Raw genomic sequence first — 16,262 nt, forward strand, 5'->3', positions numbered from 1 at the left:
GGTGGGTGAAACATCCTCATCACAAGGACTATATTGTCGGTGGCTGGTCCTGTGAAGATGCAAAAGACGACCTGAAGAAGAAGAAGAACGGAATTCTCCTTCCTGATAATATACGGGCAATTATTGTAGGTCCATCCAATTGTGGGAAGACTAATGTCCTCATGACTCTGTTAACACATGTAGATGGAGTCTGATTTGAGCCTGTTTGTGTTTCTCAAAAACACTGTTTCAACCCAAGTATCAGCTATTGCAGCAAATAATGCACGGTGTAGATGGTGTTACATACACGATATTCAGTGAAAGCAGTGATATCCCTCCACCTGAAAAAGCAAAGCCAAACACTGTCTTCATATTTGACGATGTTGTTGTGGAAAACAAAGACAAAATTCGAAATTATTTCTGTTTCAGTCGTCATATGGGAGCTAATGTATTTTGTCTAAGCCAAACATATTCCAGAATCCTGGAACAATTGGTTAGAGATAATGCAAACCTCATTATAGCATTCAAACAAGACAATCTGAATTTAAAACACATTTACCAGGCACATGTCGGAACTGACTGTCGTTCAATGATTTTGTAAAGATATGTGCTGATTGCTGGAATCATTAATAGTATAGGTTTCTCGTCATTGATAAACCAAGAAAACTGAGTGATGGTAAGTACAGGCAGAACTTTCAAGAGTTTTTACATAGGTTGGTACATCAGTATATGCTGCACCATGGACAAATTTGTCCATATGTCTAGCTCTCAACTTGAGAGAATGGGTGTACTCAGGCAGAACATTCACCTGTACATGGATGCGATAATTCAAGCTATTGTGCATAAAGTTGGAGGTACGCGCAGGGAACTAGAGAAGTATTATCAGACTCTTCTGAGAATGGTGAATGCATCAAATGTGTTAATTAATGAAGTCAGTAAGAAAGTAGTTGACTTAACTGGAAAGGTTGAGGCTATTGAGGGAGATGCAGAGTTCCTTGTTGTTGAGAAGGGGGAGCAGGTACATAGTAAGAGGAAGAAGTGACTTTATATATAAAGCCTCATGCTGCAGAGATGTCTGATTAGTATACACCGTGATGTTGACAAAGCACAAAGTGATTCAAGCATGTAAAGCAGTTTGCGAGAAATTATGGTAGCTGAGGTTAGGGCATATGGATTGACAGAAAACACTAAGAGAGACCTTTAAGCCAGTTACTGAATATCTCTGACAGCTCTCAGTAAAAACAAAAACCCATGATAACGATGGTGTTGCCACTGACAGATTCATTATTTGTCACACCCCTGGTCAGATGGAACATTAAGCATTAGCAGGGAAGACCGTATATGTTGAGTACACATCCTATAACTGTAACTGAAGACACAATACAGATTCATGATAGGTGATTTGAGAGAACACCTGCCTTAATGAACCTTATTTTCCTAAAACCTACCAAAAAAACCTATAAATTATTCAGTTAATGATAGGGAAATGTACCGTGAAATGCTGCACATGACATAAGGTCACAAAAAGCCTGAGCAACAAGAAATATAAAACCATTATAAAACTAATACGTGAACGCGAAAACAATATCAACAGCAGCAGCAGCAGCGGTGATGGTATTGACATTGAGCATAAAGCAGTGAACAATCAAATCCCACAGTATATATATTATGACAACCCCAACGAGCTAATACATTGACTACGGCTGCTCATGGCATCAGCTGCTGCAGGTAATACAGCTCATTTGAATGAGGTTGTTTCAGTAATCTCCAAGCTTAGAGAGAGAGGTATCATCAAATAAGTATGGAGACAGTAGTTCAAGAACTGCACAAATCAGCAGGCAAAACATAACCTCATAGGCAAGTTATGATGAAAGGTTTGGATGACTTATGGCAAGCTGATCTTGTAGATATGAGGGAATATTCATATGAGAATAATGCATTCAAATATATTTTAATGGTTATTGATACATACTCCAAATTTGTTTGAGCATTACCTGCCAAAACAACAACAGGTAGAAATGTCGCAGATGTTTGTGAGCATTTGCTACAGGCAGGAACGAACTGATGCTCAGACAACCTTCAAACTAATCACAGTGGGGAGTTCTACAATAGGTATTTCAAGACCGCGATGCAGCAGTATGGAATACATCACTACTCAACATTCACTAACCTGAAGGCAAGTATTGTGGAGTGTCTGAACAGAACAATAAAAGGTAGAATGTAGATGTGTTTGAACCTTTGTGGCTCATACAAATGGACAGATATCCTCACAGAAATAATTGCTCAGTATAATTGAACCAAACATAGCACAATAAAAATGTGACCAATCGACATTCGTGATAATGGACTCATGGATACGGTGTATATATTGCAGGATAGTAAAGGCGAAGAAATTGCAGGCTGCTTCTACACTGAGGGGTTGCAGAAAAGTTCAGAACCAGATGTTTTTCCCATGGAGAGAACCATAAGACATCATGGAAATAAAGCACTAGTCAAATGGCTTGGTTTTCCTGCTACACAAAACAATTGGATTGATGCCAATGATCTGCTATACTATGGGGGTTCACAGTCCACCAACACCGCAGTACCATAATATGCATGTTACGAGATGCATTAGAGGAGGAGATGGTATTCTTGACAAACTACCAGTGGAATTACACATCCATGGGTACAGCTACTGTGGACCTGGAACAAAGCCACAGAAATGCTTGGCACAAGGTGATAAGGGGGTTAATCTGCTCAATGAAGGATGTATGGGACATGACATTGCATATGCCGTAAATAAAGATCTATCAAGCTGTCACATTGCAGATAGGATTTTAACTGATCAGGCTAAGGTGATACAGAGAAGAGAGGATATCAGTATAGGTCAATGCATCACAGCATTTGCAGTTGATAAAACATGCAAGGAAAAATTAAGTTGGGTTTAGGAGTGATGAATTTCAAGCGAGTTATGAATGCTGCACATAGTGCACTAAACAAGAAGAAGGACAAGGGCAGGAAGCAAAGGTGTTTGAAGAACTGTATCCTGACAGTGATGTATGCAGCTAAAAATGCACTGAAGCAGGAAGGTGCCAGAAGAAGAAGAAGAAGAAGAAGAAGAAGAAGGAGAAGAAGGGGATCAGTTAAAGCACCTCAAGTTTTACCAATACCCGAGACATCTAATGGTTTTCTTCCATTTCCCATCCCAGCCCTCTCCGCACCCTCTGCAGTAGGTTCCCTCGCTGGTGGTGCTGCAGCTATCACTCAAACGCTGAAGTATGCGCAGAATTCTGAAGCGCAGAATTCTGAAGCGCAGTTAGAAGAGGCAATAAGACATAACTGCATGATGGAAGCTGCAGCCATTGAAAAAGGACTATACTTGAAACTGTAGAGGAAAGGAATTGCTCTATACAGAAATAAAAAAACACCCCATTAGCAGTCCTACCAGATCGACCACTCACAAATATTGATCATCTTAAGTTTTTCAGAAACAAATTCAACATACCAAGATTCTGTGGTGTGTTTATGTGGTACACATTACCAAAGACTATGTGGAAAACTGGTGAATGTGGCATTGTGAATTTAGATGTTGCTGGAGGCCATGGCACTGACTGGGTATCATATGTTATGAAAAATGCAGATACCATCTACTATTTCGACTCTTTGGTCACCTGCAACCACCAGAAGAACTACAACAATACTTCACTCACTGAAGACATGCTATATGAGGAGCTTTAAACATTCCTTCATCAGTTGAGGTCCAGATGCAATGTCATACACTTTGAGTTAAAACAACGATCATCTGTATTGTGTGCAAATTACTTCCCGCCAATTGATTTGAGTGTTAGTGAATGGAATATTGCATTGATTGGATTGAAGACATACAACAGCACCCCAAATATCACTGACACTAACAGCAAAGTGCATCTGGATGTTAATGGTAAAAAAGATATTGTGGAAATAGAACTGGGTGCATAAGATATTGACAATTTAAATGAAGTCTTAAAACAGTCTGGAAAAGGTATTGAGCTACATGCAATCATCTATACACTTAAATCTGAAATAAGGATTGTAAATGCAAGGATTGACTTTAACCAGAAAGGTTCAATAGTGTTCCTGCTGGGTTTCACAAAAGGGCAAGTTTTGAAGAAGGATCTGAGTAAATTTTACAAGTTAGATCAGACTGTAGACATACTTCCCATCAGCACAATCCGAGTCGAGTATAACATTGCAGCGAATTCCTGTCTCGATGATAGTCTGATTCACACTATTTACAGATTCTTCCCCTCAGTTGCAACAGAGTACAAGATTGTTGAGACTCCTGCCAATGCAATACGAGGGGGAACCCAAAAGAAACCGCTGGTAGCTAATGTGGGGCTAAGCTAGTGGACAGTGGTAGGTAGCTCCCATGGATGTTTACATGACCATAGTAGTTAACTGCAGTGAGCTTGCTGTGTCTAGTGTGCTAGACCATTGCTTTCAGACAGTGAACTTAGTGAGATGTTGCAGCAGAAGATAACAGCAGTGCACATGATGAGTGTTTTTTTGGAAATTCCTGTACAGGTCACAAGGGGTGCGAGGGAATGCTGCCATGATTTTTTATGTTTGCATGTTGGTAAGACATCGAGGAGAATGCGACAGTTCATCACACAGAGCCATGAGAAGCTGATGTCATTGGCTGAACCACTTGCCACACGTGTCTACAAACTAGAGGCGTGCACAGAACAGCTGTTAGGATGTTGTTGTGGTCCAAAGCCTCTCGAGCTGCCACGCTCAACATAACATGTTCTTTAGTCCCCCACAGCATCAATACCACAACCCATTGCTTTGAAAAACTGTGTAATCACATGTGGATTGTGACTTGACAAATAAGCAGTGTATTAAAAGCAGAGCAACTAGTAAAGTGTATATAAAGCTTTTATGTTTTCTTTGGTCACTGGCAGCACCAGTGTCATAGCCTACTGCTTCAAAAAATTGTGTGAGTGCATGTGGAGTAAGGTTCAACAGGTACACATGGTTTTAAAAGCAGAATAACTAATGAGGTTTTTGCAACTATACAGTGTAGGGCATTGGTTACCCTTGTTTCACAGTATGTTAAAAATTAACTTTTTGCAATCTGCATGTGAATGGATCATTTCAAGGCAAATGAATATGAATACTCTTGTGTAATTAGAGTGTGAATTGTATGCAAAATTAGTTAAATTGTTTCACATGACAATTTTCAAACAATCTCTAAACTGTAAGTGGCACTATGCAAAGACTGTTTCACTTTTACAGAGTTAATTTGTGGCACACAGTTTTATCAAAAATGTATATTTTGAGGCGTTTGGGCTATTGAGATGTATACTGACATAAATATGCTTGCCAGTGAAAACTGTTTTGGTAGTCATACAATACCGGTACCAAAATTATATATGTTACATGTATAGACCTGCCTGTTTGATGTAGTTGCATTTCCTGCATGTACACAGAATCCATTTCTTTTACTTATACAGTTAGAAACAATTTGTCTACTTACTACACAATCTGTGTTTGCTACCTTAGGAGAGTGACACTTGTTCAACGGTGGACAAATGTCAGTTACAGTGCACCTAAATATTATAATATTTTCACTCATCTGTTTAATTGTGAAAATGAATATACCTGATTTGATTTACAAGTACTCAGTTACATTTGAGTATACTGTATTTCTTTATTGGCATGTTATGTCAATTTTTAAAGTCAGTCTTATTGAGTCAGCACAATACAGAGACAATAATGCACCAGTTTGTCACTCACTAACAGTTGCTGCTTCTTGAGTGCTGGAACAATTAATAATGAATTAAATGTGACTATTTATAGTCGATGCTTAACTTACACCAGTACTATGCTCCATTTATTGAATTTGAATTTTTTAAACTTTTAATCCAAATTTTATTTCTCATTTAAATTTGCATGAAAAGTTTTATTTTTGACGGGGGTATGTGAGGATATGATGCACTTAAATGTAATGAATGTAATATAATTGTTGACACCAACAGCTTGGAAAATTAGGGGGATAATGTGCCAAACTTGGTATGTCATGGGAGAGTCAGGATGCAAAGAAAGTTTCACTTTTACAGAGTTCATTTGTGGCACACAGTTTTATCAAAAATGTATATTTTGAGGTGTTTGTATAATGGAGAGTTGATCACTGTTAATAAGTAGCATTCAAGATTAATTCATAATGATTTTCATAATTTATTGGTGGAAGAAACATCATTCATAATAGGAGTACATATGTGTTTTGGAATTAGGGACATTCAACAAACAAGAAAAGGAGAAAAAACATCTTAGTCATCAAAGAGAAAATGTTACAGAGGCCACTATTCAAATGATGACTGATTCTAACATGGTCTTGGTAGCACGGCCAGAATCAAGAGGAAACTTCAACAATTATGTTCCTTGAGTGTACGCAGCTCTGTTGTACAATTTAATGATGATGACATGCTTTTAGGTACAATATTCCAGAGGTAAAATATCCACCATTTATATCTCCAGCAAAGACAACTCAGGACAATGTTGTCGTCAATGAAAACAAACCTGGTGTTCTGCAGATTAGAGTATGAAATGTTAAATTTCTCAGTTTGGCAAATAGGTTAGAGCATTTGAAAGCTGGCATGGATAGAAATACATTATGTATAGTGATAACTAATTAAGTTTGGTGGTAAGAAGAAAATGATTTCTGGTCAAGTAAGTACAGGGTTAGCAATACAAAATGAAATAACTGTAATGCAGGTGTAGTTCTACTAAGAAAATAAAAATGCAGTCTACTACTGCAAACATCAGGAGTTGGCATCACTTGCAGGATAAACAGTGACCATAAGAAATAAAACTGTGGAGCAGCCACACGTTGTATGAACCTTCCTTCATTACCAGCTCCTGTGGTGCAGTTTTATATCATGATGGAATCACACTTTAAACAAAAATAGTCTTCTCATAACTTTAAGGAGGCCTCAGTTTAAAATTTTGTAATCATTGGTGTATGAGGTTGGCTATAAAATAATGAGACTACTGCTGTAAAACATTTTATTTCAAAAACATACATATTTAGTTACTGCCACCCTCAATATTTCCAGAATGAGATTTTCACTCTGCAGCGGAGTGTGCGCTGATATGAAACTTCCTGGCAGATTAAAACTGTGTGCCCGACCGAGACTCGAACTCGGGACCTTTGCCTTTCGCGGGCAAGTGCTCTACCAACTGAGCTACCGAAGCACGACTCACGTCCGGTACTCACAGCTTTACTTCTGCCAGTATCCGTCTCCTACCTTCCAAACTTAACAGAAGCTCTTCTGCGAACCTTGCAGAACTAGCACTCCTGAAAGAAAGGATACTGCGGAGACATGGCTTAGCCACAGCCTGGGGGATGTTTCCAGAATGAGATTTTCACTCTGCAGCAGAGTGTGCGCTGATATGAAACTTCCTGGCAGATTAAAACTGTGTGCCCGACCGAGACTCGAACTCGGGACCTTTGCCTTTCGCGGGCAAGTGCTCTACCAACTGAGCTACCGAAGCACGACTCACGTCCGGTACTCACAGCTTTACTTCTGCCAGTATCCGTCTCCTACCTTCCAAACTTAACAGAAGCTCTTCTGCGAACCTTGCAGAACTAGCACTCCTGAAAGAAAGGATACTGCGGAGACATGGCTTAGCCACAGCCTGGGGGATGTTTCCAGAATGAGATTTTCACTCTGCAGCGGAGTGTGCGCTGATATGAAACTTCCTGGCAGATTAAAACTGTGTGCCCGACCGAGACTCGAACTCGGGACCTTTGCCTTTCGCGGGCAAGCCATGTCTCCGCAGTATCCTTTCTTTCAGGAGTGCTAGTTCTGCAAGGTTCGCAGAAGAGCTTCTGTTAAGTTTGGAAGGTAGGAGACGGATACTGGCAGAAGTAAAGCTGTGAGTACCGGACGTGAGTCGTGCTTCGGTAGCTCAGTTGGTAGAGCACTTGCCCGCGAAAGGCAAAGGTCCCGAGTTCGAGTCTCGGTCAGGCACACAGTTTTAATCTGCCAGGAAGTTTCACCCTCAATATTCTCCCCTTCTCCCATCTCTACAGTGTTCCATGAGAATTTTCCATTGAAAGAAATAGTGCTGGAAGTCTTACTATGTGAGCTGTTTGGCATTGCACACCACTTTTTCTTTCACTGCTGCAGTGACTGAAATTTTGTTCCTTTTAATGCAGATTTGACATTGGGGGGCGGGGGGGGGGGGGGGGGTAGGGGGGGCAGGGGGGGGGGGGATAGATAAAAGTTGCATGGTGCTAGGTCAGGTATATAAGGTGGGTGGTCTAACACTGGAATGCTGTACTTTGCTGTGCTGGAAACTTAACAAACAATGCAGTAAGAGTTGGTGCATTGTTTTATGCAGATCTTCCACAACTTGGGTTTTTTTCTTATTTTTTATGGAGTTGAGCATGAACCTCAATGCAGTAATGTCAATTAATAGTCTGACCTGCGGAAACCCTGTGGAGATATACAACTCCATGAATATTATTAAAACTATCATCATCACATTGAATCCTGATTTGCTCATTTGAGCTTTTTTCACTCTACGTGAAGTTGGGCCCTCTCAATGAATGGAATGGCACTTAGTCTCCATATCATAAGTGACAAAACAAAATTTGTCACATCTGCACTCTTCCAAAGAATTTTTTTTTTAATTGTGAGAATTTTCAGCAGCAATTTTGTACACACTTTTCTCTTGTTAAATTGATAATGTAAAAATTGCCTTATACATTTTTGTCACTTTCTGAAGTTTCAGTAATCAATCAAATATTCAGCTGATGGTTAGATTGGATCGCATACCCACGTTTTTGATATTTACATCCACTTTTTGATGTTGAAGGGTGTGTGTTATGGTCAATGGCATCTTGACCATCTTGGAAATGCTTGAACTACTCAAAAACTCATGTAGCAATAAAAAGCCTTCGCCATACACTTATTTTAGTAAAAGATAGGTTTCAGTAGCAGTTTTTCCAAGTTTCATGTGAAACTTCATGAAAATTCATTGGTCTATTATTACATTTATCATTTTTTCAGCAAAGAAACAAATAACTCTTACACAACCAAAGGCCACAGCCATAATTGTTTGTCTACAGATGCCAGAGATGCCACATTTGACTGAGAAGGTTTCACGCTTCACAGTTATTGGTTGTTCATCTTTGGCACAGATTTACTTACTCTGTGACAGCGTCAGTTCCGTTATTTTATAGCTACATCTTGTACATCAATTATTATGAGTTGTACGCAATGAGAATTAAGAAATTACAGCACTTATTACTCTGTCAATATCATTATGTTTATTCTTGGTTCTTGCCACTCATCTATAGATATCCAGATTAAAAAGCATTCTATTAAGTGCTTATCACTATTCACAAGATCAACATTTATGCGCTGACGATTTTCAATGTTTTCTTAAAATTTTACCATACAGTACCCCATTGGGATCTGGTTATTCTAGTTTGTGTAACCATTAATAAGTAACAATTGTAGACAGTTACATCCAATAAGCATTGAAGAAGAATGGCATATATGATGCCATCAGTACCACTATGAATGATCTTAGTTCTTGACATCTTCCTTAAATATGAATAGTTTGGAGTCCATCTCTGCCTATAAAACAGAAGTTTACAGACATACTGTAAGTTGATGACCAACAAGCATGGCATCATACAATACTGTTGTTTGAGGGGTCATCCCATTTTTATCCAATTTGTATTTTAACACAAGGTATGTTTAATAAGTCATCAGAAAATCTAAGAGATGGTGGTTGTAGTATCAAAACAGTTTGCTGTTAGTAATCACCATCAGTTGCTAGACGACAGATAAAGTTGAAACTGCAGCCAACACGTGGTTTCATTATCCCAGTCAATTGCAGCAACAAGCATGTGTTTATTTTGCAACATGGAAAAAAGTGAGTTGTAAGCTGTGATTAAACACTTCTAATTAAAAGCTTAACACCAAAATAGATCAAATATGAATTGGATGAAGTTCACTGCATATCTGTTCCTGTGTTTGCTGTTGTTTATGATTTGGTACATAAGTTTAAATGTGGCCATGCATCCACAAAGGATGGACAGCATTCAGGATATGTGGTAGAAGTGATCACCCCCTAAATGATTGGCAAAATACATTATATGGTTTTGAGTGATCAACAAATCAGACATATCACAATGTACAATGTTTTCAATTTTGCATGAGAAATTGGGTGGAAAAGCCTCTCTGCAACAAGACAGATGCCACGTTGGCTCTCAGTGGAGAATAAACACAACTGTGTGTAAGACATTGAAGCTGTTTTGGCACTTCTGCCCTGAAATTCTGCTGGAAATCTGAATTAATACATAGCTGTAGACAAAACATGGATGCACTACTACACTCTAGAGAGTGAGGAACAATCAAAACAGTGGGTATTTAAAGATAAATGGTCTGCAAAGAAGCTGAAGATGGTGAAATTGGGCAGTTTTTTGCGACACATGTGAAATCATGTGCCAATTACTCAAAAAAAGGACAAACAACAAACAGAGAGTATTATACATTGTTATTGCACTGGTTGAGCAAAGAAATCAAGAAAAACATCTTCATTTGAAAAAGAAAAAGATCCTCTGCCAAAAGAAAAAAGAGATTCTCTTCCATCAAAACAATGTATAGTTTTGATAGCCAAAATTATGGAATTAATGTTCATATTACTACAACATCCACTGCTTTCACTAGATTTGGCACCCAGTGACTTTCTTTTTCACTTTCAAACTTGAAAAACTGGCTTGGCAGACGACGGTTCACATCGAACGAGACGGTCACTTGAAAAACTGGCTTGGCAGACGACGGTTCACATCGAACGAGACGGTCACTGTCCAAACTGATGACTGTTCTGAAGACATTCCAAAGTCCTTCTGTCTGGCAAGCTTAATAAAGTTGGGCCAACGCTTGGAAAAGTGCATAGAGGTAAAAGGGAATTATGCTGAAAAATTAGAAAAAGAATTCTCAAAATAATCAATTTTATAACTTTTTCTAAGGACTTATTGAAAGCAGTGGATGGTGTAGTAATATGAACTTTAATTCCATAATTTTGCGTGCACTAAAATGCACTTCTGTCAAAACAGAGTTGTTTCTATAAGCCTTTTAAAAGTATTTTACAGCATGATCAAATTTAGAATCTAAGCATTGCCACTACCAGATACATGTATATAACTACCTACCCTTCTATGAGAGGCTTTCAATAAACAATGCAATACTTTTTTCTCTGCCTATTTCAGCAGAAAAATGCAGATTTTTTTGGGGAAAACAGAAAATACTTTTGCTTCAGCCCCTGTAGTTTCATGAAATTCCTATATGTGGGAGCACTATAAGTAGCCTTCAAAATGTGGCCTGTAAGACACATGCATTTCAAGCAGAGACTTGTCATAGGCTGAGAATTCTTCCAGGTTGTATGGCCATTGTCCAAGGAGCTCTTCTATCCCTGATATTTCGTCCAAAGCTATGTTGGACATATTTGGAGGTACTCCTGGTTGTGTTAAGTCTTGCCGACTGGTGAGTCGAACATTGAAGAATGGCAAAAATACCGTGGAAAGTGAGCATGTTCTGGATTTCAAGTGATAGCAGAGATAAACCTTGTCAAGGATAAAATGTAATATATAACTATCAATCATAGTACATAAAAGATAAAAACTTTTCATTGATTCAGTAGCACCACTGTCCATATATCGCTGTATTTCATTGCTGCTTCTTTTCTTTTAAAATTATCCCCATGTTTACATATTTTGATGGCTTCTCTATATAGCCATGCATAATAGTTCATCATAGTACATAAAACTTCAGTTTCCAAAAATTTCACTACGTGATCACCTGACTGAATAGCATGTTCCGCCACGGCTGACTTGTCTGTTTTCCCTAGTCGGCAAAGACTTTTATGTTCCTTCAACCATGTATTCACACTTCTCTTTGTAATTCCAATGTAGACCCTACTGCATGTACACAGAATCTTGTATACACCACTTGCAGACAGAGGAGGACGTTTATCTTTAACGGAACGAAGTGCTTGTCCTATTTTCTTAGTTGGTCTGAAAAGGATAAACATCACTCTCTGCAAGTGATGTATACAAGATTCTGTGTACATGTGGTAGGGGCCAAAATTGGAACTACAAAGATAAGTATGAATACGTGGTTGAAGGAACATAAAATTCTTTGCTGACTAGGGAAAACAGACAGGTCAGCCATGATGGAACATGCTTTTCAGTCGGGTGGTCACGTAATGAAATTTTTGGAAACTGAAGTTTTATGTACTATGATGAACTATTATCCACAACAATACAGAGAAGCCATCAAAATATATAAACATGGAGATAATTTTAAAAGAAAAGAAGAAGCTATGAAACTCAGCGACATATGGAAGTGGTTTTACAGAATTGATGAGAAGTTTTTTATCTTTGACGTACTATGATCGATAGTTATATATTATATTTTATCCTTGACAAGGTTTATCTCTGCTATCATGAGAAACCAAGACCATGCCCACTTTCCATGGTATTTACACCGTTATTTGATGTCCGACTCGTCAGTCGGCAAGACTCAGCACAACCAGGAGCACCTCCGCAGATGTCCAATGTAGCTTTGGATGAAACATCATGGATAGAAGAGTTCCATGGACCATGGCCGAATTAACCAGAAGAATTCTTAGCAGCTGAAACATTCAGTCATGACAGCCTTTATTTTATGACCTGTCATAGAGTTGCCAATGTTTATAGATGCTTGCAGAATGCCTACAGAGACCTGGTAGTGAGAAAAAGGATGCTGAGTCATTGGGCAAGGGGTTTGTCATCATTGCAACAAGCTCGTGTGAAACTGTCCATTTTCCATGTGCTGGCAGGCTGCTTGCAACTGCGACTCCTGCAATTTTGGAATGTGCGGACACTCTCATTCAAGGTGATCAACAGATCACAATCAAACACCTTGCTCCTCAACTGGACAATGCAAAACCTCACACAAGTCTGCATGCCTGAGAGGAGCTCACAAAATGTCATTGGCTGTTTTTCCTCATCCACTATGCAACCCGATCCTACACCTTCCAACTGTTTGGCCCAATGAAGGATGCAGTCCATGGGAAGCAGTACAGAGATGATGGGTAGGTTATTGATGCAGCACAATGTTGGCTACAATATTGACCAGTAGAGTGGTACCATGCAGACATACAGGCCCTCCCAGTAAGACAGTGTAAGGCTGTCTCACTGAACAGATATTATGCTGAAAAATAGGGTTTTGTAGCTAAAAGAATGGGGAATAATATGGCATATTGGGCCGAATAAAATGAACCATCTTTCAGAAACGAAATACGTTGCATTACCTATTGAATGCCATTTGTATATTGCATTAACACCCATAAAAACACTGGTGGTTTGTCTCAGTTGAAGGCTGTTATGGTTTTTTGTGTATTGCAATCTCAATGACTAGTTTCCCACCAATGTGTATATCTATAGAGTTTTTGCCCACCCAACAAGAAGTGATACTCTGGTTCATCTTTGATTTGAGTTAGCCACAGAATTTATGTTAACTGTAACACAACTGACTTACTCCAGTTTATGTATGACCTTGATATTGTACATAGGTAGGTATATTTAACATGTGGTCATTGGCTGCTAAATGTGTGTTATTGTGCTGTAAGTAGGATCAGTGGTTTTATTTAACACATTGTAATTTCCAACAGTTCTGAAGCTGATCACACCTGAGAAACGAAACTGAGAGTAGAGGAAATTATATGTGGCTGTTCCACAATTTTATTTTTTACTATGTACATATAGTGGACACACTATCATAGGCAAGGTAGACATAAAGCTAAAATACACCTCAGCAATAAAGTTTTTTATGTCTACTAGCTCCTCAGATGATGAAGACATTGAAAAAAGTGTTTGATGAGAAAAAATCACATGCTCATCATCTACCATTGACCATGTAGCTACAGATGTAGGCAGAGAAAACTGTGATGTACTTGTAAAAAATCGGGGACTGTCTGACCATCTATGTCAGATTATGAAAGTAAAAGCTCATATAAAAAAAAAGAATCAAAACTGCATGTATATAAAAAGAGCCTTGCTCTCCATCAACTTTGCAAGAGTTTTCCTTAAAGTTATCACGTGAAAGTTGGGAAGGAGTATATATAGGAACTATGGAGAATAGCAAATTCTCCAATTTTATGTCTGAGTTTAAACTAGAATTTGAAGAAACTTTCCCCAAAGCATTAATTCCTATTGGAACACCCACCAACAATAAATGGATTACTAAAGAAATTAGAAAATGTGCTCAAACTTGTAAATACCTAAACTTCATTAAAAAGGACAATAGTGATCCAGTTTTTTTTTTTTTTTGAATTACTACAAAAACTACAAAAGGATCTACAGGAAGGTACCCAACACTGCAAAAAAAAAGTCAGCCAACAATAGGTTCATAAATTTAGCAAATAAGAAAAGTAAAGCTACACGGGCTGTAGTGAAACCAGAAATAGAAACTGTGAAGCAGAGAGGTACAAACACACAAATCAAGAACAAGGAAAACTTAGAAAGTAATCCAAAAGAATTAACAAATTATGTGAATACCTACTTTAGCAGCATTACAATGAAGCTACAGAAAATTTTTCCAAAATGTGCAAATAAACCAATACAGAAGCATATAGCAAACTCAATGGTATTGCTTCCAACTACTGAGGAGGAAGTATGCAATGCTGTAAGGCAATTAAAGAACAAAAACTTGCCAGGTTTAGATGAAATCCCAATGTGTGTGCTGAAAAATGCATGGTATCAAAGCTCCACTAACAAAGACCATAAGTGAATGCTTCAAAACTGGTAGTTTCCCTGGCTATCTGAAGCATGCCAAAATTTTAGCAGTTCACAAGAAAGCTGACATAGAAAATGTTGAGAACTACAGACCAATAGCACTATTGTCATGCTTTTCCAAACAATAATGAAAAACAGGCACATGAGCTCTCTAAGTAAATTCATCCTCTTCTGCAACGACCAGCATGGTTTCAGGAACAGAATCTGCAATAGCACAATTTCCAAAAACAGTTTTAGAAGCACTAGATGAGAATACCTATGTAACTGGCCTTTTCCTAGACCTGCCTATGTCATTTAATACAGTTGACCACCAGACGCTTTTGCATAAGTTAGAGGCACTAGGAGTAGGAGGAGTGGTTCTCAAATGGTTTCGTTCATATCTAGAAAACAGAGTACAGTCAGTAGTGACCACACATATCTCCAGTGGATCAAAGTACATTGAGAAACACATATCTGATCCACGATATATCAATATTGGGGTCCCTCAAGAATGTGTACTGGGCCCAGTATTGTTTCTGGTGTATATAAATGATTCCCCACAACATATCAGCCATGGAGAGAAGATATTGTTTGCTGATGACAGCAACACAGTAATCACCAGTAATAAACCAGCACAAATGCTGGAAAATTCTACGGAAGTGCCGAGGGATGTTCACAAATGGCCTCAGGAAACCAAAGTAACTCTCAACATAAAGAAAACAAATACAATATGCTTTAGAATGAACAGAAAAGAGAGTCTCTTAAATTTAAAACTAGATAACATCTCCATAGATGATGCACCTGCAACAAAATTCTTAGGGTTGCACATTGACAGCCAAATGAATTGGAACGAACATGCTATCAAACTCTCAAAAAAGATATCCACAACATGTTATGTACTCGGAGTCCTTGTATCCACATGCAGTAATGAATGTTTGAGAACTGTACACTTTAGTTATGTTCATTCAGTAATCAGTTATGGTATTATTTTCTGGGGAAACAGTGCTCAGAATTTACAAACAGTATTTAAAATGCAAAAGAGAGCAGTAAGAATTATAACGAAAAGCAGTAAGCAGGCCCACTGCAGAGAACTTTTCAAAATGTTAGAAATTCTAACTGTTACTTGTGAATTTATATTCCAAACCACAATATACAGCAAGAAAAATATAGAAAATTCTAGCACAAATAGCAGTTTTCATAACTATAGAACAAGAACAAGGCACTGTCTTCGCCTAGACAGGAAGAATAAACATAAGACTCAAAATAGCTTCTTGTATGAAGGCGTAAAAGTGTATAATAAACTGCTGCAGAAAAAAAGAAACAGGTAACATGTACTGCTTTAGGAAAAATCTTAAATCGATTTTTCAGGAACACTGCTTTTACACTATAAGTGAATTCCTTAGTCCAAAATGATTGTAAATAACTGCTGTTTCACAATATTTAACTATATGTAACATTTTGATAAGGAGCAAAAATGATTGTA

Source organism: Schistocerca gregaria, chromosome 2, assembly GCF_023897955.1.
Source record: "Schistocerca gregaria isolate iqSchGreg1 chromosome 2, iqSchGreg1.2, whole genome shotgun sequence".
In the NCBI taxonomy this organism is placed as follows: domain Eukaryota; kingdom Metazoa; phylum Arthropoda; class Insecta; order Orthoptera; family Acrididae; genus Schistocerca; species Schistocerca gregaria.